At 42.5% G+C, this 25,763-nt stretch overlaps 1 protein-coding gene across 1 annotated transcript in view; it reads right to left on the reverse strand.

Moving 5' to 3' along the window:
• LOC126455644 (cytochrome b5-related protein-like) overlaps positions 1 to 25,763 on the reverse strand; it is a 117,442-nt gene that overhangs the window by 79,018 nt on the left and 12,661 nt on the right. The window lies entirely within an intron of this gene.

A 25,763-nucleotide genomic window follows, 5' to 3' on the forward strand; every position in this document is an offset into this window, starting at 1 on the left:
CAGGCTTTTATTCTCAAACTCCTCATTACCGTCCGCGCATATCTACACAGTGTTAGAACCAATCGTGACGATACAGGTTGCAGCTTAGGCGGTGGCCAAGAGGAGATGCTCTTGTTATTTATTTATTCTGATATTTTTCCGCGATGTGGAGTGCTTGCTGTGTCGCCTTGACTGAAAGTAGAACACCAAGGGAATTTTTACACCCCTACGTTGGCTTAGGGCCAGCAGTGATCAGTGAAGCATGGAATGGCTTTTTCTGTTGGAATATATTTTTCCGTCCGGTATTGGTGCTGACTGGAGGTGTTCGTCAGCTATAAGAATACTGTGTGATTGAATATTCTCGTCTTTTAGAATGTTAATCATGATTAACTTCGCAGGCATAAAGAGGTGTATGAACATGAGGTACTTCATTCCCATAGGCCCACAAAGGGTTGACACGGAAATACGCAGAGATGTGCGATTCCACTAAAACATATACTGGTACAAAAGGCAGTGAAATGGAAACGGTACAGATGGAAAACAGTAAGTAAACTATTTGTTTATTCAAAAACAGTTCAAATGGTTCAAATGGCTCTGAGCACTATAGGGCTTAACATCTGAGGTCATCAGTCCCCTAGAACTTAGGACTACTTAAACCTAACTAACCTAAGGACATCACACACATCCATGCCCGAGGCAGGATTCGAACCAACCGTAGCGGACGCGCGGTTCCAAACTGTAGCGCCTAGAACCGCTCGGTCACTCCAGCCGGCTCAAAAATAGTTGCCATAACTGTTAATACATATATCCCACTGTGAGATAAGACGGCCAAGGCCTTCATGGAAAAATGTTTTGCGATTGCCTACGAAATCATGATCGTATCCAGGCATGCACCTCGTCGTCGAAACAAATCGACGGCCACTAATATCTTTCTTCCGGGCTCCGAAAATATGAGAATGGCGGTGTGAGAGATGGGGACTGTATGGAGGATGGGCAAGGGCTTCCCAACGAAACTGGAACACGGCGCCACAGTCAACGCACAGGGGTACGCGCGCCATCACGTCGAAACACCCAGGATTGTTGACGGATGGCATCATTCTGTTGCGGGGTAACGCCTGCTCACACGTTGTCAGGTTGTTTTGACTGCGCCGGCCTCTGTGGCCGAGCGGTTCTAGGCGCTTCAGTCCGGAACCGCGCTGCTGCTACGGTCGCAGGTTCGAATCTTACCTCGGGCATGGATGTGTGTGATGTCAGGTTAGTTAGGTTTCAGTAGCTCTAAGTCTACGGGACTGATGACCTCAAATGTTAAGTCCCATATTGCTTAGAGCCATTTGAACCAATTTGTTTTGACTGCGCTACGGAACTTTCGCTGGGAAGCCCTTACACATCCTCCATACAGTCCCGACCTCTCCGCATGCGATTTCCATATTTTTGGAGCCCAGAAGATAGATATTCGATTTGCTTTTGACAAAGTGATGGATACCTGGGTTCAAACATGGCTCCGTAGGCAGCCCCAAACTTTTTATATGAAGGCACTAACCGTGTTGTCTCACAATGGGTTAAACATGTTAACAGTTGTGGCGATTACCTTTGAAATTATAAACAGTTTACTTACTTTTTCCGTGGGTACTATATTGCTCAACCTGTGTTGTTCTAATGTACCTTGCAATGTCCTTCAGATATGCATGCATTTCTGAAGGACATTGCGAACTACCTTAGAACATCATAGGCACTACAATATAGTGTTTCACACATAATGACTGGGCTTTCACATGTGGAATTTGGGTCGGTCCTGAGAGCGTGCTCGTGTGACCGATGCGGTCCAGACGAGTCCCGGTCCGTGCACAGATTTTCATTGTCATCAGTGCATAGAGCAGCCAAAGTTTAGCAATATTTGCAAATGCGAATAAGGCTCTCGTACTCCATCTGTCTCGTTTTCATTGACGTACAGAAACTCCCTCGACCGAAGATAATCCTTGCATGGATTTTTTAATGATGATACCTTTCAGCATCTCGCTCATTCATAACCGTCTGCTGTCGCCTTCGAAACCAGCTGGTGCTCATCTTTAAAAGGGACAAGTGTCCAGTGATCACTTGCTCAGCAAGGCGTTGGTCGCCACCTGTAAGTGCTCCCTCATCTTACGTATTGTGACTTTTTTACTCGAAGAAGGTCACCTCACTTTCGTATAAAGTCTCTTGCGTAATTGGTCAACGTGTACACTTTCGGTGGATGCACCAACAACAGGTGATATTTTTCGAGTGTCCGACTTCACAATTCATAATCGGCATCTGTTGCGAACTCTTGCGTTTCGTCCCTGGACCTCGTGGTCACAATACCCTGGCACAACATACAGGTTGTCCGAGAAGGAATGGTCAGTGATCAGATATATGACACAAAAGATCACTCGAACCAAGAAAGTTTAGTAAATATGGACTCTAAAAAGCATACCTTAAGAGTTCAGTAGTACATATGTGTTTCGTAGTAGCGAAGATGAACAACTGCTCATAGCTCTTAAGGTATGCACTTTAGAGCCCATGTCCACCGGAAATTTTTTTCTTGTTTTGATCCATACTACCGCCTCTCAAAGTACAGCAAGGAAAGAACCCGCAGTAGAAGAAAGCTGTTTCAAGCTATCGAAGATGAAGAAGCTCTCATAGTTCTTGAGGCATATATTTTTGAGCCCTTGTTTACTAGATTTTTTGCTTCGAATTATCGTTCCTGTCATATTCATGAATATTGACCATACCTCCTGGGACACCCTGTATTCGCAAAATGCAGCCAAGCATTTAATCAACTAGCAATCTCTGTGTTATTTTGACCTGTCCCTGCAGTCTGTCCGTGGTTCTCTGTAGCAGTTCATATCCGACCGAATACTTAAGACACTGGATTTGTTTTCCGCGGTACGGAGATTCAGATGCCTGTCAGGACAGGTAGATTTTGGTTTTCTGTAGTTTCCCTAAATCGCTTAAGGAGACTACCAGGACGGTTGGTGTGTGAACGGGCACTGCCGTATTTCACGCCCATTTCGAAGTTAGAGCTTGTGCTCCCTCTGTAAGGACTCCGTCGTCGACAGAACGTTAAACTCTCATCTCTAAAGGAGATTGTAAGGTGCCTCTTACGTGAGGAAGACATTTTTACCGGTTTTAATGAATTATTGTCTCTCATTGATGTATTCACGATAGTTACGAAGTGCTGTAGTCCGTATACGGCCATGAATCGGAGAGCATTTCCGGCGCCTGCTGGCTAGGTGACGAAGCGCCCATATAGTAGGTGGGGCTCGGCGCTGGACCGTAGCAACAAGCGTTAGCCTGGAAAATATACATGTCGGGAAGTACCGCCATCTTGGCGCCAAAGTCACCGATATTGTTTATTTATATTTAATAATTAAAGTCATTTATGACAACATGAACACTAGGAAGAGCCTCTGGATGTTTAAAACTATTTATCATAAATTTGCCTCGTTAAAATTCGCACCCGTTCATTAACAAATGTATATCTTAGTAAGTACGAACGTGGTCGGAAATCCACGAACGGTGACGAAACTAGTAAGAGATACAGACTGCGCGCCAGAGTCAGCAGTCGGCGTTAAGAGCTCTTCCTGTCTTGTTCGATGGTAGCCATGCTCTCGGTTACGAGTAGTTTGTGACATGAGTGTTTCATTATTGATCTAATATGAATAAAAGTGATATTACGGTATTCTGAATGTTAATTTCGAGTAAGTAGATACCCCAAAGTTGACCGACAGCAATTTCAGATAATTAGCTTCCACCGATCGAGACATCCAATGCGCCAATGAAGAATCTGCTCGGGACGACATTTACGAGAGCTGCATCGCGCACAGGTAGCAGGAAATCCGACGACACGACCCACCAAGGCGGATCAAGGAAGGTCCGACTTACACTCGTAAATTCCGAGTGGAAATGCTGACCAGTCATACTGTACGTCACATATACCACCCTCTACGGACTCGCGGCTGAGCTGAGTAATAACAGTATCAGTTTAGAAGTGAGAGGATCTTGTATTTGGCACCGCTGGTGGGGAAATAAAACTGCCTGGGAGGAAGAGCATTAAGAAGACAGTTACCAAATCTTGCATTTGGCGTCCATTTCGGTGGCATAAAGCTGTGTGAGAGGAAGAGCATTAAGAAGACAGATGCCAAGTTTGCACTTGGCGTCCATGACGTCGGATAAAAGGGCGTAGGCGGAGGAATACTATCAAGAAGATTGTTATTGAAGATACCAAATTTGCATTCGAGAGTGCCGACTTTTAAAAAGTATTACGAACAGCAAGTAATAGTGATTTAAAGTGACTGAAACGGAAGCAGGAAGTGAATAGTGAACATACAACTGGTAGAGGGTAGCAACATTAAAAGTGAACGGTACGCGTCGCGGAGTGCGTAATTGGTGTCGCGAAACGCAATAAAGTCGTGTTGTGGAAAAATCGCGTATAAGGATTAGGAACATTTCGCGGTCACGAGTGGAACGATCGATCGTCGGGAAGACATCGAGGAAAAGGAGGCGGCAGCAACGGACGTCGCAAGAACCGCCACAGATACAGAGGAGGCAGCAGCGCGCGGCAGGCAGATCGCAGGAGCGGCGTAACAGGAGTGCGCCGGAGGCGCGCTCGCGGCAGTTCGGTGTTCGACACTCGGGCGCAGCGGTCGGGCCAGCCTCAAATTAATGCCACGGCTGGAGAACAACGAAATTTACCTAACGTAAGTGGAACTTTAAACATTCTAGGGGTGATCGATTCGAGATTCGGGTGCAGAAGGGTATGTTGTTGCGAAACGAGAAAACGTTAAAATGAGTGACTTAACAGAAAATATAGAGCAAAATATGGCCCAAGCCAACGCAAATTTAGTGGAGAGTAGCGATGAATTGTTAACACTTGCTAGGTCTAAAGAGCGACCGGAAAGTGAAATGGTTGGGGTAGTAGGGAATGATGAGCAGGGAAAGATGGTAGAAAGTTTAGAAACGACAGAAACAGGGGCTTAGTCTCCCACTGGAAACGTTGTTAGAGAGGGTGCAAACACAGTACCGGAGGCTATACAGGGTAGAGGTGAAGAAATGGGCGTCAGGGAAATGTTGATAGCTATAATGAATGGTAACAAAGCGTTGAGTAAGAAAATAGAGGAAATTAAGAAAAATGCTAATAGGCTAGATGAGTATATCAAAAAAGCTGACAATAAATTCACTGACATAGAGGGAAGGATATCAACAATAGTAAAAGAGCAGAAAACGGTAGCAAGTGATTTGTCAAAGAGGATAACCACAAGTGAGACTGCAATAGTGCATCACAATAGAGATATCAGTGAACTTAAACAAAGTACCACAACTTTCGATAAATATGTTACTAAGGAGATTAAAAAGCAAGAAGGGGAAATATCCAAAGTAAACGAGAGAGTGGAGGAAGTAAAGTCAGAATTGTCGGATTTGGTAGAGAATAATACTAAAGAGATATCTGACAGGGTAGCTAGTATTCAGCAAGAAGTCAGTGATTTTAAAAACAGTGACACTGATATCTTTGCTGAAAAGGTAGAAAAGAAATTAGATGCTAAATTTAAAAATCTAAGGGAACAGGTAATAATAGTGGAAAAATTAATAATGAGGACCACTATCTCAGGGTGTGTACTTTCCATAATTTCGATGCGAGAGGGAAGTTACATCCCAAAGCATTTATAAAGCAATTTAAAGGGGTTTTGCCAGAAAATCGAGACGACAGAAGAAAAATAGGTTGTGTCAGTAGCGGAATGGAAGGGGACGCTCTGTCGAGGGGAATGAGAGCAGGAGAAGCATGCCAAAGTTATGACGAATTTATTAAGAAATTTTTGGACAAATATTGGTCTAATAGTACACAAGGTAATGTGCGTTTTCTTGGGAGTGGGTACGATAGTTACAAAGATTATTTCCGGAGTTTACGTAAAAAAAAATTGTATTTAGATAATCCAGTGAGTGAGGAGGATCTTATTGAAGTAGTGTTGGTGAAACTGCCGATATCTGTGCAAGAAAAGCTGATAGGCATACCTAAAAAGAAAACTGAGGACATATTACAAGCACTTGATCAGTTAGATGCTTTATCAGCGGAGGAAACATCCAGTAACGGCTGGAGTGGTGAAAATTGGAGGCCAAAGGAAAATGAGAACTGGAGAGAGCGTAACAGGAATCACAATAACATGAGGGATAACGAGAGGCGTGATAACGGGCATAACAGACGTGGTAGAAGAGGCTGGAACCGAGGAGGTTCGAACAGCCATGGTAATAGACGGTACGAAGAACAGGGAGAGAGATATGAGGGTGGCAGGACCGAAAGAGGTCCCGAAAGAGAAATTACCGAGCTGAAAAACTAGAGGGGAGTTCGTGTGGAATCCAAGCACGAACTCAAATGAACAGTGGACCAATACAGATCAAAAGGGTAATAAAAGAGGATTGGTGCGATATTAAAGAAACTCTTTTAGAGGAAGATGAAATGGTGAGTAAGGAAGAGTATCAACTGATAATAGATGTGGATATTAATGGTATCGAAGCAGTAGCAGTCATTGATACAGGTAGTGAGTTGTGCGCCATAGCAGAGAGCCTTTATGACCAAATAAGAGATCAGGAAGAGGTACCTATGTTACCGTTACAAGGTGTTAAGAGTCGTGGGTGCAGTATGAGGAAAAAGTAAGGTAATAAAAAACCAAGTGTTATTGGAAGTGAGATTTCAAGGAACTGTGTTGGAAGTTAATGCTGTAATGGTACCTGACCTATGCGTAGGGCTTATATTAGGGATGGATTTATTGGTATACCATGCAGCTGCTGTAGATTTAAAAAGGGGTAGTGTGATCCTGACGGTAAATGGTACTAGAAACGAGTTTAAGTTTGGCAAGCCATTCAAGCTAAAGAGACGGCGCAGGGAAAATTCTACCTGAAAATAATGCGTGAGTGTTCCCAACGGGGAGCAGATTCGAAGGGGAGTGACTAGGAAAGAGAGACGAGAGCCACTTGAGGCAGAATGGTCAGTAGAAGATATCAAAGCTAAATTAAGTAATATCGATGATATGGACCAAGGTGCAAAAAAAGATCTAGGAGAGTTGCTGGTAAAGTATCAGAAAGTATTTTCAAATAGACCTGGGTTAATGAAAGGAGAACCTTATGAGTTTGAAGTCAAACCGTACCAACCATTCAAACTGAGACCCCATGTGATACCTTTGGCAAGAAGGGAGGCAATAGAAAAAGAGTTACAAAGGATGATAAAATTGCAAATTATCGAAAGATCGACGAGTCAATATTGCAATCCGTTAGTATATGTGACAAAGAAAGATGGTTCAGTGATAGTAACCCTGGATGCTAAGATATTGAATAAGATAATAGAGCCTCAGAATGATAGGCTAGAATCTCTTGAAGAATTGTTGCAAAAGTTCGAAGGGGCCAGTAAATTATTTAGCCTCGATATGACTGCCGGGTACTGGCAAATAAAATTGTCTGAGAAATGTAAACAGTACACAGCTTTTGTATATAGAGGCAGGTGTTATCATTTCAAAGTTCTCCCATTCGGATTGAATATATCGGTAGCAGCGTTCATAAGGGTGTTGGATAACATACTGGGAGAAGAATTATTGTCTAGAATCACCGTTTATGTGGACGACATCCTGATTGCTGCCAGTGATTGGCAAGAGCACAATAGATTCTGGCAGACGTGTTGAAAGCGTTTCAAGAGGGCAATGTTACCGTGAATTTAACTAAGTCCGAATTCGGAAAGAGCGAAATACAATTTTTAGGGCATATTATAACAGCAGAGGGTATTAAGCCGAATCCTAAGAATTTGGAGTCTATCAAAGAATTCCCACAGCCAAGAAACAAGAAACAAATAAAGTCGTTTCTCGGTTTGTGTAATTTTTACCGAAAATTCGTGGATAAACAGGTATTAAGTGCAAAGTCACTGCATCATTTAACCGGAAAGAATGTACCTTGGGTGTGGACAGAATAGTGTCAGAAAAAGTTCGATAACATAAAAGAAGCTCTATGTCTGTCAGCAGATAGTTCAGACTTTGTAATTGGTGCCCACCTATTCCAAGAGACGGAAGAGGGGGTAGAACATCGAACTATCGGACTCGCGAGTAGATTGTTGACAAAATGCGAGCGTAACTATACCGTTACTGAAAAGGAGGCACTGGCCATAGTATGGGCCTTCAAAAAGTTCAGATACTATTTAATGGGTAGAAAATTAAAAGTATATACAGACCACAAGGCTTTATCTTTTATGAAAATCTGCAGATTAACACACGGCAGACTCACTCGTTGGACTATAGCTCTCCAGGAATACCGATATGAGATACATTACAGACCTGGTAAAGACAACGTAGTAGCGGACGCGGTGTCCAGATTGCCATTGGGGATGAACCAGGAGAATCAAGATTTGTCGGATTCTCGAGAAATCCATTTGTTATATATGAAAGGGGTGGAATATGAGGATAAGATTAAAGGGTATCTGAGGAATATATCACAGGAACAAGAGAACGACGAAAGGTTGCGTAAGGCAAAGGAGAAATGGGAAGAAAATCAAGAACCACAAGTGAGGCAATATTACCTAGTAGAAAAGGGAATACTATATCGCAGGACTAACCTGGTGTGGAAAAATTGGAAGTTGTGTTTGCCTGAAAATACCATAAATGATTTTCTCTGGTATATTCACATGAGCTATAGACATTTCGGACCTAAAAAGTGTTCTGAAAAATTGGCAGAAACATGTATTTTCAGTAATCTGGTGAAGATGGCTTGAAAGGTACTGGAAAGATGCGAGAAGTGTCAGAAAACGATGACACCTACAACTAGTAGCAGGGGGCGGATGTATTGTATTATGCCGGTAGAAATAGGAGAGATGGCATCGGTGGATGTATTCGGGCCACTAACGATCTCAAGAGGGTGGTTTAAATACGTTTTGGTGATAATGGATGTATTTTCGAAATTTTTGAGGCTGTATCCCTTAAGGAGATGTACAGGGAAAATAATGGCAAATGCGTTAGAATAGGATTACGTTCGCACCGTGGGTAAACAAAAAAAATGCTCAGTGATAATGGGTCTCAATTCGTATCCAGAGTATGGAAGAAGATGCTGGAGAAGTTGGACATCAAACCATATATATAACAAGATTTCACCCAGCTTCGAACCCGGTAGAGAGAGTGATGAAAGAGCTGGGACGGATTTGTAGGGCTTACTGCCACGACCATCACACTGCTTGGGGAATGTATATTAAAGAGTTTGAGGAGATACTGAACGAACTGCCACATTCGACAACTGAGGTATCTCCATATGAGTTGTTAACGGGCAAAAAGCCTAGAAATATGCTTGAGAATGTAGTGAAATTCCCAAAGAGATCAGACATGACTGTAGAAGAAAAACGGGAATTGGTGTTAAGCTGGATGAAAGAAAAAGGGGCTTATCGGAAGGCAAGGCATGATAGGAATATTATACCCAAGGAATATGTAGCGGGAGACGTAGTACTGGTTAGAGCTCACAGGAAATCGTCCAAAATTGACGCCGAAATAAAGAAATTTTATGAGATTTTTGAAGGTCTTTATGTGGTAAGTAGGGTACCACACCCTAATGTCGTGGAAGTGGCTCACCCTGAGTCGAAAGTAGTCAGAGAAATTTACAATGTAGTGGATGTAAAACGATATCGTTGTAGTTACAGGGAAGCCTCATAAGTTGACGAGCATGAATAGTAGCTGCCAGGCAGATATCTCTTTAGCGTAAAAAGAAAAAAAAAATGAAAAACACTCTAATCTGGCGTAGCAACTAACTTATTTGTGTATTAAATATAGAAAGACATGATATTATGGAAAGAATCTGTAATAAACATAAGGGGAACGAGGAAATCATAATATTTACTTTGAGAGTAGGTCAGTAGTTGAATGACCCAGTGTCGATGAATGAGAGGCGGGGTGTTACGTCACGCGAGGCACCTGTTGGACTTAATGAGCTTTTCTCTAACCGGCCCAGCTGACGGGTCGGTGCCCTAGCGTCTGAGAGTGACGTCATGAGGATGTGTCTACGACTTTGTTTACAAACGAAGGCTTACATACTGACACAGTGGTGTTTAGCAGGATGAACTGTAATGAAATGTGGTACATAAATCTTAGTATTATTATTGCTTTATAGCTTTGTTATTTGATTCCCCAGGAACTGTCGCAAAATAATGTTTTGGAAACTGTATTGTATAACAAATTGCCTTGTATCTTGGTTATTCATTTTGTATTGGTGTTATTTGGGAAATGTTTATACTCTTTCACTATTTCAATTACTCATTTATATATTGTGCTTTATCTGGAAGTATAGGTGTTCATAAGGAGAGCATGGGAATTAATATTCTAATAATATGGTGACATAGAAGAGCAATAATACAGAACGATTAATAATCTTGTAATGAAAATTTTAAAAAAAATTTGTTTACGTCCAATTAAAAGAAAAAAGAAATACTGAGTTAAAGGAAAAGTTAAAGATCTCAATGGAAAGCAAATGACCAAAATGTAAAGGCTACTCCTAGAATTTTGCAATACCACGATTTTGTTATTTCCAAAATTGCGATTTTGTCTCACTAAAAAAGCACAATTCTGGAAAGAAACAACGGAGGGAATATGTAAGGTGCCTCTTACGTGAGGAAGATATTTTTACCAGTTTTTATAAATTATTGTCTCTCACTGATGCATTCACAATAGTTAGGAAGTGATGTATAATTAAAGTCATTTATGACAACATGAACACTAGGAGAAGCCTCTGTATGTTTAAAACTGTTTATCACAATTTTGCCTCGTTAAAAAACACACCCGTTCATTAGCAAATGCTAATCTTAGTAAGTACAAACTTGATCGGAAATCCACGAACGGTGACGAAACTAGTAAGAGATGCGGACTGCGCACCAAAGCCGGCAGTCGGCGTTAAGAGCTCTTCCTGTCTTGTTCGATGGTAGCCATGCTCTCGGTTACGAGTAGTTTGTGACAGGATTGTTTCCTTATTGATCTAATAGGAATAAAACTGATATTACGGCATTCTGAATGTTAATTTCGAGTAAATAGATACCCCAAAGTTGACCGACAGCAATTTCAGATAGTTAGCTTCCACCGACAGAGACATCCAATGTGCCAATGAATAATCTGCACGGGACGACATTTACGAGAGCTGCACCGCGCACAGGTAGGAGGATATCCGACGACACGACTTACCAAGGCGGATCAAGGAAGGTCCGACTTACACTCGCAAATTCCGAGTATAAATACTGACCAGTCATACTGTACGTCACATATACCACCTTCTACGGACTCGCGGCTAAGCTGAGTAATAACAGTATCAGTTTAGAAGCGAGGGGATCTTGCAAGATTGCTTAGAGAACAACTGTGCAACTCATTTTTTCAGTACAGCACGCGTGCTGGTTTCCCCAATAGGTCGGATTAAAGGAAGACGTCGAAGTAATTTAGAGGCTTGTTGCTAGATTTTTTACCGGTAGGTTGTATCAACTCGCACACGCCCGGAAAGCCGATCGCGCTTACTGCACCAGCCGTAATGCCACAGTATTGTGACAGTGCACTTGAGCGGCCGAAGTGGCGAAGTTCTCGGACGACGGTCTCATGCTGTTTGCTGTGATTCTGGATGAATAAAAGGAAAAAAAATGAAAAACGGAAGTGGGTTCATCAGGCGTTGAAAAAAAAAGTAACAGAAGGGGAATTAGCGACTCTGTGCAGTATGAGGCGAAGTATTATGAATATTTCAATACGTCAGAAAATTCGTTCAACACTGAACAAGTAGTCAGTTCATTAGAGAAAGCGAACACACAATGGAGAAAAGGCATTACACCAAGAGAACGACTCGCCATTTGCTTGATGTTTGTTAGTGTATAATATAATTATCTCATACTTGGACAGTTTATTGGTAAATAATTACACTAGTCAACAGCCATTTTGCATCTGGGATGTGATACATCAACTATTATGTATTTTGGTGTGTAGAATCCGAATATACCTTTCAAAATGTTCTAGCACGTATCATTTTTTAGTTTTTAAAGGTTTTTTATTTTTCGTATTCAGTATTTCGCTTTTTTCTGTTTTTATGTGTAATTGTTGTTGGATTTTTTTTTCTTTTTTGCCGAGGAGAGCTAGAAGATCTACAAATTGTCGGTAAATGGTTGGTGTGGTAATCCAGTGGTGTGAAAGAGATCCTCAGTGAGTGTTTCCTTTGAAAGATAGTGCAAACTTTCTGTTTTTTGATCTTACCCTAAGAAAAATGGCAACTAGTAAATCTCGTTGCTGCCTAAGCCTCCTCGACAACTTTTGTTATATGCGTGGAAACTCACTCCAAAAGCCCAAAGAAAAACCAATCACTAATTTGGTTAAGAAGCATTTAAATTGCATTTTCATTGTCCTGTTGGTAATCAAGATAAAAATTTTGCACCTCGTATTGACTGCGTAGCCTGTACTACAACCTTAACCGAGTGGTTGAAAGGAAAACGCCGAGCCATGCCATTCGCTGTTCCGACGGTGTGGTGTGAGCCTAATGACCATTATTCAGACTGTTACTTCTGTCTTACAAATATTTCGGAACATTCAAGCAAAACTAGACATAAAATAAAGTATCCAAAAGTATCTTCAATGCATTTACCTGTGATTTAAAAGTTTTGCACTCCTTACGGGTTCACAGGCTTGATTCACGAAATACTGCTGCTTTTTGTGCCTTTGTGACAACTTTGACACCAAGAACCATTATGCCGTTTCTAGAAACGTAGATGTGAATAACACCCCATTGGTTGAGCTCGATCAAATCATTTTGCCTCCCCTTCGTATCAAGCTGAGCCTTATCAAGAACTGGTCCCTTTAATCCCACAAACCAACCAACCTTATCAAGAACTTTGTAAAAGTTCTGTATAAAGAAGGTGAGGCCTTCAATCACTTAAGAGAAAAGTTTCCCAAATTAAGTGAGGCAAAGCTCAAAGAGGGCATATTTGTTGGACCACAAATAAGAAAATTTCTGAAAAATCCAACCTCTGGTACCAAACTCACAGATATCCAGTTAGCTGCTTGGTCTTCTTTTAAAGCAATTGTGGAGGGCTGTTGGACAACTATAAGAACATGGGGTATAGAATGTCGCTTAAAATTCACTTTTTACATTCTCACCTAGATTTCTTCCCGGAAAATTTGGGAGCCGAAAGCGATGAGCATGGTGAACGCTTTCACCAAGACATTCTTACCATGGAACACCTTTACCATGGCCATTCGAACCCTTAGATGATGGGTGACTACTGCTGGGATCTTTTTAGGGAGAGTGATGAAACGGCAAACAAAAGAAGAGCTCCGTCGTCGCATTTTTCAAAGACGATTAAAGGTGAAACTATCTTCTGAACTAATTTGTACCTTTTATTAGCATCATGCCCGTATATACATACAAAATAGCATTGATTTCAAACGTTCTGAATGTGTATTTTCGTTTGACTTAATTTTGTCAATTTTCGCTGTTACAATTTTTTATTTTGCTGTGTATCTAGGAAATGATGACGTCATAGAGAAAAACTGATTTTACCAGTGTATTCAGCACCCCAAAATTAGACAATTCCATCCATTTACAAACCAGATGCAAAAAAAGTTTAAATTTGTTAACTAGTGTTGTATGAAATCAACAGTTATTATTATTCACTTCTGCTGTATAGGCTTGTGTGTTTCCTTGTGTTTCACTCGATATTGGTTTATTACCGCTAAGACCACCTGTGAAATTTTCGTTTGTAATATACCTACTGTTTACCTTTATCCAGATATGTGGCCTCTGGAGATGCGCTAAATACGATTACATTTGGCCATGGCGTGGCGCACAGTGCAGTTCACAAAATCGTATTGAAACCTGTAAGATTATTGTACCCAATATGATGAGTAAATTGTGCCTTCTCCGGCAAAAGAAATGTGGAAGAAAATCGCTAAGGGTTTTTATGAAATGTGGCACTTTTCCCAACTTTTTGATGGGCTAGACTTTGGGTGAGAAGGACTTTTATGTTCAAGCACCACCGAATATCGGATCACTATTCTTTAATTGCATAAAGACATCGTCCATAAGTTTGTTGCCTTTTATAGACGTTTAGTGTAATTATATTGCTATTGATGTTGGGCCATGTGGAAACAAAATGTTGAAGCTCTAGCCAATACTTTCAAAGAAAACCTTTTACCTAGCTGACTGTGTTTATTAATGTAAAACCAGAAATATATACGTATGCACGTACCAGTTGTTTTTATTTCTGCTGCTGTTTTATTCCAGACTATATTCTTCAGCTCTGTGTCCATGTATTTGGGATTGGAGAGATCATACGACACAGGATAGTTCCGCACTAACTCAATAAGTTTTTTGTCATTCATGTTTACGATGATAAACTACCGGCCGACAACGCAACACGCCATGTACAGGCAGTGAAGTGAGAAAATATCGGCCCCAAGATACGGTGTCGGCGGGAGCACCGTTTGCTCTGTCATGGCCACACCGCGGGCAAGTGTGAGCACTGCCTCGTAACTTCCCAGAACAATACCTTCAAATACGTTGACGGTATAACGGGTAACTCCGGGCACAGTCGCGTAATTGATGCGTGTGAAGCGGCTTTAATACAGGTCTGGCAACGCCTTCTGTTTTCCAGTTACTGCAGGTAGGGAACTAGTGTGGGACATATTAGTGATGGATGACGTTGATCAACCCATAGAGCATTACATTACGAGAAATCAGGCCTGCAGTGGTGAAGTTTGAATATTGTGCCAGGCCTTTTTTTAACGGTTAGATCTTTTTTCAGTTGATTTTATTTGTGATTCGAAATATCTGCCGGCCGGAGTGGCCGAGCGGTTCTAGGCACTACAGCCTGGAACCGCGCGACAGCTACGGTCGCAGGTTCGAATCCTATCTTGGGCATGGATGTGTGTGATGTCCTTAGGTTAGTTAGGTTTAAGTAGTTTTAAGTTCTAGGCGACTGATGACCTCAGAAGTTAAGTCCCATAGTGCTCAGAGCCATTTGAACCATTTTTTCGAAATATCTATTGTTTTACATGGTTCAGTTTTTTATATATTCTTGTCTTTAGATATTGATTTGAATATGAGTGTCATGTTTTTGGGATCTATTTTTTTAACACAGTGACATACATGATAACAAAAACATACATTTACATACAAAAATACAAGCACATTACAATATACACACGATATATTGATCAAGGGGCAAAAATAGAATGTGATACCTAGGAAATTAGGGACACGCATAAGAATAATAATAAAAATGAGCAAATTACATTTAGGGACATTATAAATTTTTGGAGAGGCAAAGAACAGATGGAAAAGACACAGTGCATTTTAACAAAGTATACTTGTGCTTAAGAAAGAAAGAAGAAGGAGAATGCGAGGAAGAGGAAAGGAAGGGAGAGGGGGGGAGGGAGGGTTGAGGGAGGGATGTAGAACATTTCTTTCTAAAGACCTTATTTAAAATAAGTGGCACAAAATAGTACAAAATTTATTTGCATTGCTTCTCTGTAAAGAGAGAGTCCGCCCCCGGTAGCTGAGTGGTCAGCAAGACAAAATGTCAATCCTAAGGGTCCGGGTTTGATTCCCGGCTGGGTCGGAGATTTTCTCCGCTCAGAGACTGGCTGTTGTGTTGTCCGTATCATCATCATTTCATCCCCATCAACGCGCAAGTCGCCGAAGTGGCGTCCAATCGAAAGACTTGCATCCGGCGAACAGTCTACCCGACGGGAGGCCCTAGTTACACGACATTTTATTTTTGTAAAGAGAGCATTTTGTTTTTGCATATTTTGTTTTCATACGATAAACTGAAACACATGAAACAAAAACAAACTGGAAACACATAAATATTAAACACTGTTTCACAATAAATTTATACACGAAAAAATAAAACACACAATGTTTAAACTGATTCGAAATGTTGTAGAATGGTCTTTGGCGACACGTAGCACTTACGTATCGGGACTCGAACCCAGATGCCCCGCTATTTCCATAACGGTGTCAGCCATCTGCACACGCTTCCCGTCCATTCCATATTCTCAATCTGTCGCGCGCTACTAGCGATCCCATCCATTAGCCTCGCTGCTCGTACCATTTGCCAAGTTCCACCGTGGGCCGGAAGATGTGGTGCATCCGCACTGAAAGTACCTGGAGCCGTCCTCTCTAATACAAAGGATGTCTCTCCTACAAGTCCTCAGGCGCATTTTTTCTGTTGTTTTGGCAGATATTGGCAATTTTGATTTGCGACGTGTAGCTGGAGTCTGTCCCAACAAATGCTGCACGTCACGTCTTTCATGTGTCGATTTGTTTCCCGTTACGTACAAAATAATTTTTAAAGTGTAATTTTACCTGTCCATTCGACGGAGCGGCCCCAGATTAGCCCAGCGCGATATTCGTTTTACCGGTGTGTATTAACAGGGACAGTAAAACACGAGGAACAACCAGTCCTGCAACAGCGACAGCTCCGACCTTGACCGCTCTGACTCCACCGCACTGGTCAGTGGCTGCTGGAGCACCGGTTATTCCTCGTGGTTTACTGCCCCTGTTAATACACATCAGTGAAACGAATATCGCACTGGGCTAATCTGGGACCCCTCTGTCGAATGTAATTCCGATTAAAAAATCATTTCGTTTGAAACGGGAAACTAACCGACACATTCCGTTGTCGCTAGCGTCGCATGAAGTATGTGATGAGCAGCATTTGTCTGGGCTGACGCCAGCTACACGTCGCATAACGGTAATCACAGATACTGGCGAAGCACCATACAAAATTCGCCTAAAGACTCTTCAGAGAGATACCCGGTATATATCGACATGTGGTATCTGTGCTGTCGGACATGTCCGTCAGAACAGACACCACATATCAGCATCATAAACCATGACTCAAAAAGCGATAATAAGTTTTGCATTAACATGAAGTTGGGTTCTTTTATCGACTGCAGTTCCTTCTGGCCTACATTCTATAAAAGAACCTGCTGAGCGATGATTCTTACGGTAGAGTCGTTCATAGGCACTTGAAACGGCTTCTCACTACTTCAAAATACCATGAGATGAACTTTCCAGCTGAGAATCTTCATAGTGTTACGTGCATCATGAACACTGCTGGCCTATAGGCTGAGGAAAGCTGTACAACCTTAGGAGCTCCTTTCAAAGAAAGACTATATATAGGTAATGTCCATAAATAACAACAAAATGGATTGCATCAAGAAATCTTTTGTCTGTATCGCACAACACAAGAACCACTTTTGGATTTCAGTTACAGCGTGGCCGACAACAACAGCATCTCGATATGTAGAAGAAAGTAACTGATTGTGAGAAACGCAACCTTGCAAAAAGTCAAAAATTATTCAGAAATACGTAACAAACAATAAACATATGGACTGATGTGCAATTCTATTTAAAACAAGTTTAACGCCGGAAATGCATATGCTCCTATTTCCATCTATTGTACTATAAATTTTTTTCCTTATTTTGCTACCTGAAGATATGACATTTCTGTGTCTTTATATATTGTAATTGGTTTACTATTTGTATATATATATATATATATATATATATATATATATATATATATATATATATATATAATTATGCATTTATGTCGATGTATAATTGGTTTGTTTTGTAAAACCTAGGGAAAACTATGCTATCGAACGACTACATCGATAGGTCGTGTGGAGAACCAAAGTGTTTAGGATCTTTGGTAGGGTTAACTCTGCCCAGGCTGTGGCTAAGCCATGTCTCCGCAATATCCTTTTTCTTTCAGGAGTGCTAGTTCTGCAAGGTTTGCAGGAGAGCTTCTGTAAAGTTTGTAAGGTAGGAGACGAGGTACTGGCAGAAGTAAGGCTGTAAGTACCGGGTGTGAGTCGTGCTTCGGTAGCTCAGTTGGAGCCGGCACGGTAGCTCAGCGTGTTCGGTCAGAGGGTTAGCAGCCCTCTGCAATAAAAAAAACAGAGTTAATCGATCAACAACGAACTTAAACGGATGTCTTACGACGTCCGCCCCGAGCAGATGCAACGAACAAAAGCGAACAAAAAAAAAAAAGTTGGTAGAGCACTTGCCCGCGAAAGGCAAAGGTCACGAGTTCCAGTCTCGGTCGGGCACAAAGTTTTAATCTGCCAGGAAATTTCATATCAGCGCACACTCCGCTGCAGAGTGAAAATCTCGTTCTGTTAATTTCCACCAGTTTCATTTGCATTTTTCCTTTCACTTAGATGTAACCCTTTCCTCCCTCTTTACCGACAGATTGCCTTCGGTGACGATTGCTTTTCCCAAATTTCCATTAGGTACACGCGGTTTAATTTTTCACTGTCATTAAGGTCGATAAATGAGGGGGAGGTTACAAAGTATTTAACCGTAAAATTAAATTGATAGTTCAGTGCGCTGCAGAAAGGAAACATTTCCAGCACCAAAAAATTGTCCTGCTCTTTTGCCTTACGTCATATTTGACTTTTATATTTATAAAGTAAGCAAATATAGCTACATCAAGAAACAAGAAACAAAAATCAGGAGATAAGTCGCATTAAACCGGTTTAATTCAGTTCTTCGTCTCTACTATAAAAGCTGGAAATGTGGACATGTTGCCTTTATGCAGTAAGCGGTGCATCTACACTATGAGATCAAAAGTATCCGGACACCCCCAAAAACATACGTTTTTCATATTAGTTGCATTCTGCTGCCACCTACTGCCAAGTACTCCATATCAGCGACCTCAGTAGTCATTAGACATTGTGAGAGAAAAGAATGGGGTGCTCCGCGGAACTCATGGATTTCGAACGTGGTCAGGTGATTAGGTGTCACTCGTGTCATACATCTGTACACGAGATTTCCATACTCCTAAACATCCCTAGGTCCACGGAAGTGGAAACGTGAAGGGACACGTACAGCACAAAGGCGTACAGGCCGAACTCGTCTGTTGACTGAGAGAGACCGCCGACAGTTCAAAAAATGGTTCAAATGGCTCTGAGCACTATGAGACTTAACATCTTAGGTCATCAGTCCCCTAGAACTTAAAACTACTTAAACCTAACTAACCTAAGGACATCACGCACATCCACGCCCGAGGCAGGAGTCGAACCTGCGACCGTAGCAGTCCCGTGGTTCCGGACTGCAGCGTCTAGAACCGCACGGCCACCGCGGCCGGCCCCGCCGACAGTTGAACAGTGCCCTAATGTGTAGTAGGCAGACGTCTATCCAGACCATCATACAGGAATTCCAAACTGCATCAGGATCCACTGCCAGTATTATGACAGGCGGGAGGTGAGAAAACTCGGATTTCACAAGCGAGCAGCTGATCATAAGCCACACATCACGCCGGTAAATGCCAAACGACGCCTCGCTTGGTGTAAGGAGCGTAAACATTGGAATATTGAACAGTGGGAAAACGTTGTGTGGAGTGACGAATCACGGTACACAACGTGGCGATCCAATGGCAGTGTGTGTAGTGCCAACAGTAAAATTCGGAGGCGGTGGTGTTATGGTGTTGTCGTGTTTTTCATGGCGGAGGCTTGCACCCCTTGTTGTTTTGCGTGGCACTATCACAGCACAGACCAACATTGATGTTTTAAGCACCTTCTTGCTTCCCACTGTTGAAGAGCAATTCGGGGAAGGCGATTGCATCTTTCAACACGATCGAGCACCTGTTGACAATGCTCAGCCTGTGGCGGAGTGGTTAGCGACAATAACATCCCTGTAATGGACTGGCCTGCACGGAGTCCTGACCTGAATCCTATAGAACACCTTTGGGACGTTTTGGAACGCAGACGTCGTGCCAGACCTCACCGACCGACATTGATACCTCTGGAAAGAGGACCAAGGCAACGTCCCGTCGACGAGGCGGTCATAAAGATATAGCACTCGCTCGTATTGGGAGAAAATGGGAGACGAAAATTTGCAGTTTCCTACTCACAACAACGACTGCAGGATTTGCCTTAAGCGATTTATAGAAACCGTAGGAAACATAAATATGGATGACCGAACGTAGACTTAAAGTGCCACATTCCCTTCTAAGACTCCAGCGCCCCTACCACTGCACCACCTGGATCGGTTCCACCGTCCAACTCTCCTATGTTAATCGCTTTACATTACCCAGGCTGTTACTTGGTTCAAATGGCTCTGAGCACTATGGGACTTAACATCTGTGGTCATCAGTCCCCTAGAACTTTGAACTACTTAAACCTAACTAACCTAGTGACATCACACACATCCATGCCCGAGGCAGGATTCGAACCTGCGACCGTAGCGGTCACGCGGTTCCAGACTGAAGCGCCTAGAACCGCACGCCCACACCGGCCGGCAGGCTGTTACTGTTATTTTTTTTTTCCTGAGACAAATTGCTGAGTTATCTAGGCACATGTTAAGCAAATTACTATTACGAGTGCTTCAAAAGGAAGATTACGTAAAGGGAAGTGCCGAGTTCCACTTCCCGCTAGCATCGAGGTCATTAGAAGCTGTGCCCAAGTACAGACGGGAAGGAAACTCGCCCTTCACTTATTGAAGATACCATACCGACATTTACTTTATTCAGCGGCATTCATCCCAGTATGAGACCAGTGTTTGGAGAGTGCCGTAAGCAATATGGTTTATTCTCGGTACCCAGATATTTCATAAAAGAACTTCTGGAGTGTTGTTGTCCTGTTTGTTTCTCCACAAGTGTCCAGCCCCATTTAAACAAAAAAAGTTGTATTTAAGATGGAAGTTGTTAAAAGGAATTTTTCCTGAAGCATTTTTGTAGTGTTAACTGTAACTTATAGTGAGAAGCTAAGTGGGAAGTATGGGTGGTCGCGACCCTCTGTGATTGCTCTGCTCGAGTTATCCTACTATACGAGCGTAAACACCAGATAGGAACATCGTTTTACAGTGCATTCTGGGAACATACGCCTGGGAGAAGGATACAGAGTTGTAACGTCCGTCTGTGGGGTGAATATCGCTTTTCCTGAAATATGTTAAGTCAGCGACGAATATTGAGATTTATCTGAAAGTTTAAAATAACTGAAGTGTTGAAATTCGAAGATTTTAATTTTTTATGCAGTTTCAGAAAGAAAATCCACGAGTCTCAAACGAAGTTTTAGCAGTCTTGTACAATATTTCAGCTATACAGAAAAGAGGAATTTGGAACATATGGTGAATCTGGAGTGTCACATTCTGTGTTTATCAGATCTGACACATCAACATCAGAATTGAGATAGCTTACTTTTTCGGTTGGATTCATTTTCGGATATGTCTGAGCCTGTGTCCTGTTCTACCGCTGACAGATCGTTTTCTTCAGGATTGTATGCATGACAAGAGTCACCTTCAGGACCAGACTCTTCAGAAAACATCTCTTCTGTCGTCTGCATATTGAATGTAATTGATGAAATGGGTTGTTACAAAGTATCAAACAATTACGAAAAACGTTAAAATGAATGAGCTATAATCAATTAAATCAGAACCTGTATGAGTGAAATACATACCTATGAACATCAAATATTTCAAACGAGTAAAACTGTAGTTTATAAAGGAAGAGAACTACACTAAAACTCCACTTGAAAATAAGTAGTTTTGGAGTTGTGATTTTATGGAAAAAGTTATTCACTCAAAATTCCTTTAAGCAAACTCACTTACACATTAATCTGTAGAGTAGACACGTAATTAAGAATTCATGTGGTTGGTTGGTTTGGGGAAGGAGACCAGACGGCGTGGTCATCGGTCTCATCGTATTAGGGAAGGATGGGGAAGGAAGTCGGCCGTGCCCTTTCAGAGGAACCATCCCGGCATCTGCCTAGACTGATTTAGGGAAATCACGGAAAACCTAAATCAGGATGGCCGGACGCGGGATTGAACCGTCGTCCTCCCGAATGCGAGTCCAGTGTCTAACCACTACGCCACCTCGCTCGGTAAGAATTCATGTGAAAGAAGTTGAACATTAAGTTGGATTATCAGCCTGCGAGGCACAATAGTGCTAGTACCGGAACAGCAGCCTGTGAGGCGAGTGAATATTTTGGTCTTACCTCGGACACTCGCCTATGAGGCGATGTGGGTCTGGAATGGAAGCAAGGACTGTTGGGTAAATCGGCACGACGAGGTGTGTGACCTTTACTGCACTACAACTAAACACCAAATGAGCGCCGACAGGGGTGGCCGAGCGGTTCTAGGCGCTACAGTCTGGAATCGCGCGACCGCTTCGGTCGCAGTTTCGAATCCTGCCTCGGGCATGGATGTGTGTGCTGTCCTTAGGTTGGTTAGGTTTAAGTAGTTCTAAGTTCTAGGGGACTGATGACCTCAGAAGTTAAGTCCCGTAGTGCTCAGAGCCATTTGAACCATTCTGAACCAAATGAGGGTCGCGTAGCCGGCTAGAACCGAAGGCCGATTTTTAGCGCCTCTAGCGGAACAAACGTAAATGTATCCACGTGTGAGACGAAAGTTCCGTTCTAAGCGTAAAGGTACTTACTATATGTTATTATTTTATCCCTATTCACAGCAACAATGACTAAGTTGTGTGTTCTTCTTTCTCTCTTGTGTGTTCCTCCCTCTCTGTCTCTGTCTCTCTCTCTCTCTCTCTCTCTCTCTCTCTCTCTCTCTCTCTCTTCCAATCGTATTTATTCCGTAGTACGGGGTCCACTGTTTTAATGATTTGGCAAATTTATTTGATTTCAGCTTTGTGGTCGGTCGACCAACTTAAGAGAGGCTAAAGCTCTGATAGAGCAGTAGGGGAAAGCAGTCTTGTGCGACATACGCCAATCAATTGCGGAAAACCGGGACCGGCCGTGGCGTGCCAGACTTGACGCGTGCAGGGTGTGCGGGCCCCGGTCCTGTCAATGGTCGGCCATCTCGGCTTTGCTCGTTCCTTCCCTGAAGTACCCGGTAAAGCGCGACATTTCGTTCAATGTTGCGGTGTGGCATTTTTCAGTCGGCAAAACTCTCTCTAGTCCGCCAAAATCCTGATGTCAGCCCTGTTTACCCTTCGTTATTTGTTCGTGATATGAAGGACGTTCACACGTCCAGAGGCTGTTTGCACAGAAAGAGGCAATCTGGCATTCTATTCTCACAAGCTTTTAAGAAGAGTGGGAATGGGAAGGACAGAAGAGACGGATGAGAGTTCTAGATATATATTTTGCAGTCACATAAGAAACGGGTACTCCGAATTTGCTATGAAACGACATTATCACACCGTGCAGAAAGAATTTGAAGATTTAGTTGGCGATGGAAGACCAAGTACTACAACAATGGACAGACAGTATTCATTGCTCTATACATAAAGAAGCATTTTGAGCTAAATTAGCAGGCACGGAGCACGAGAAAAAATTGAGGCGAAACGTCTTTTCTTCCATCCCAGCGTGGAAATGACTCGTCAAGGCAGTTATTTCAAGCCAGGTTGAATTCAGACCATGGAGGACCGCAGTATTTTTTTTAATCCTTAAAAGGAACAGAGCCGTGTCAGGAGTGAAAGTCGTGTTAATAGACAGAAAAGAGTCGAGCGACTGACCGGAAGCCCACCTCCAAATCCCTGTACTTGTAGCCAGACCTCGGCCATTGAGCTTAGCTAACTCGTAACATATAAAGGGAGGGGGGGGGGGGGGGTCAAATGAAAACCAAACACCCCGACAATGGCCACATTGCATTCGAAAGTAATCACCACACGTGTTAAGACATTTACCCCATTGGGAGGCAAGATGACCAACTCCGGTTTTGTAGCATGCGGGCGGCCTCTGATAGGTCCACTGCCGCACTAACTCTTCCACTTCCTCGTCCGGCTGATACCGACGTTCGCGCATGTCTTCTTCAGGGCACCAAAGACGTAAAAATCACACAGTGAAAGTTCCAGGCCGAACGGAAGATGCTGCATTGTTTCCAAGCAAATCGTTGAAGCTTAGCCTTAGCACAATTGGCAGTGCGTGAGCATGTGTTGTAGTCAACAGAATGATCCCATCCGACAGCATTCCTGAACGTTTTGCACGTTGCAGTTTCCGCAAATTGTCTTCATAGCGCTGCGCACTGATAGTGATTCTACGTTCGTGGAACTGAGAGAGTAGAGCCCTATGCAATCGGAGAAGAAGGCCATAACGACCTTGTGTGAACAGCTTTGGATTTCTTGGTGGGGAGAGGTGGGATGTTTCCAATGTTGCCTTTGCCGTTTGCCTTCGGGCTGTCGGTATGCTGTCGGTCGGAAATATCCTGTTGCACATCACGATCACGCCTGCCCCCACACTGCCCATCGGACGAATGCTACGCTTCAGCGATTTGGTTGTTAAACGCAGAAACATCTCCGTATAGCGAGGTTCTTTCATCATTTGATTTTCATATCTTTGATGACCTGAAGAAAGACATGCGAGGATGCCGGTTTCAGTGGGACGAGGAAGTGCTGCAGCGGGTTCGATTGCGGACCCATCAGCGGCGGACCGCATACTACGAATCAGAAACTAATCTTGTCGTCTCCTAGTGGAATAAATGTCTTAACGCGCGTGTTGATTACTTTTGAATGGAACCAGTCCACGTTTCCGTTGTGGAGGTGATCGGTTTTCATTTGACTGCTTTTCATGCGTTCATTTAGAAATTTAAAGATTTTCTACGTGAAGTACGCAATGTATTCACATTCTCAGACAGGTAGGTGAACAAACTTTTTTGCACGTAATTTGGTTCTTTGCTTTTGATGGTTATGGTAGATGTATTCAGACATAAAAATTTCTCTTATTACGAGGGCATGCTGAGAAGTAATGCCTCCGAATTTTTTCACGAGAAAATTGTTAAAACTTTTAAAATAAAATAACCTTTTGAGATCAGAACAGGGGACCGACAAGGGGATGGTCTTTCACCCCTGCTGTTTAGCTGTGCACTCGAAAAAGTTGTGAGGGAATGGAGTGCAAGAACGAGAGGGGAAATAAGACTTGGAACAAAAAACAAAGGAATCACGATTAAGTGTTAAGCATTTGCTGACGACATGGGGCTGCTCGCGGAAACGTGGAAGGAAGCTAAAGAACAAATCGCCGAGGTACAAGAGCAGGCAGGGAAGACAGGACTTAAGATTTCTTACGAAAAAACGAAGATTATGTCGAGCATACTAGATACTCCTAAGAGAATTAAAGTAGGAACTCAAGAAGTAGAAGTGGTAAGGAGTTTCAAGTACCTAGGGGAATGGATTGAATGGAACAGCCTTGAAGGGAAAGCAATGGAAGAAAGAACGACCAAAATGGAATTAGCTTTCCAGAAAACTAAAAACACATACAATAAGAAATCCCTCTCTTGGAACACCAAAATAAGGCATTATAACACAGTAATTAAGCCGGAAGCACTCTATGCGGCAGAGACACTAGTCATGGGGACGAAAGGGCAAATGGAGAAATTCGAAATCAAGAGGAGGAAAATTCTGAGGAAGATCATGGGTCCTAAATTCCAAAATAACAAACAAGTTTTCTATAGAAACGAAGACCTCTGTGCAAAGTCAGAGAGACTCTCGGAAACCATGAGGAAAAGGAGCATCGATTTCTATGGACACATACTCCAAATGAATTCCAACACAGTAACTAAACATATCTTTGACTACTGTTACAAAAAAGACTACACTTAATTGGTTTAAGGAAATGGAAAGGGATTGGAGAGAACTCCAGATTACCGAAGTCATGTTAAAGAACGGGACAAACAAACTAAGATGTTCCAAGTTAAGATCAACACCAGGAAACCGACTCAGGTACCAGAGGACCAAAGAAAGAAAAGATTAGATAGAATGAGGAACTATTCGGAGAAAAAGAGAGCACAAGCATCTAAGAAGTAATGGATCTGACGTGCCCCAAAGATGGGTGATTCGAAGT

This window comes from Schistocerca serialis, chromosome 2 (assembly GCF_023864345.2).
Source record: "Schistocerca serialis cubense isolate TAMUIC-IGC-003099 chromosome 2, iqSchSeri2.2, whole genome shotgun sequence".
Classification (NCBI taxonomy): Eukaryota; Metazoa; Arthropoda; class Insecta; order Orthoptera; family Acrididae; genus Schistocerca; species Schistocerca serialis.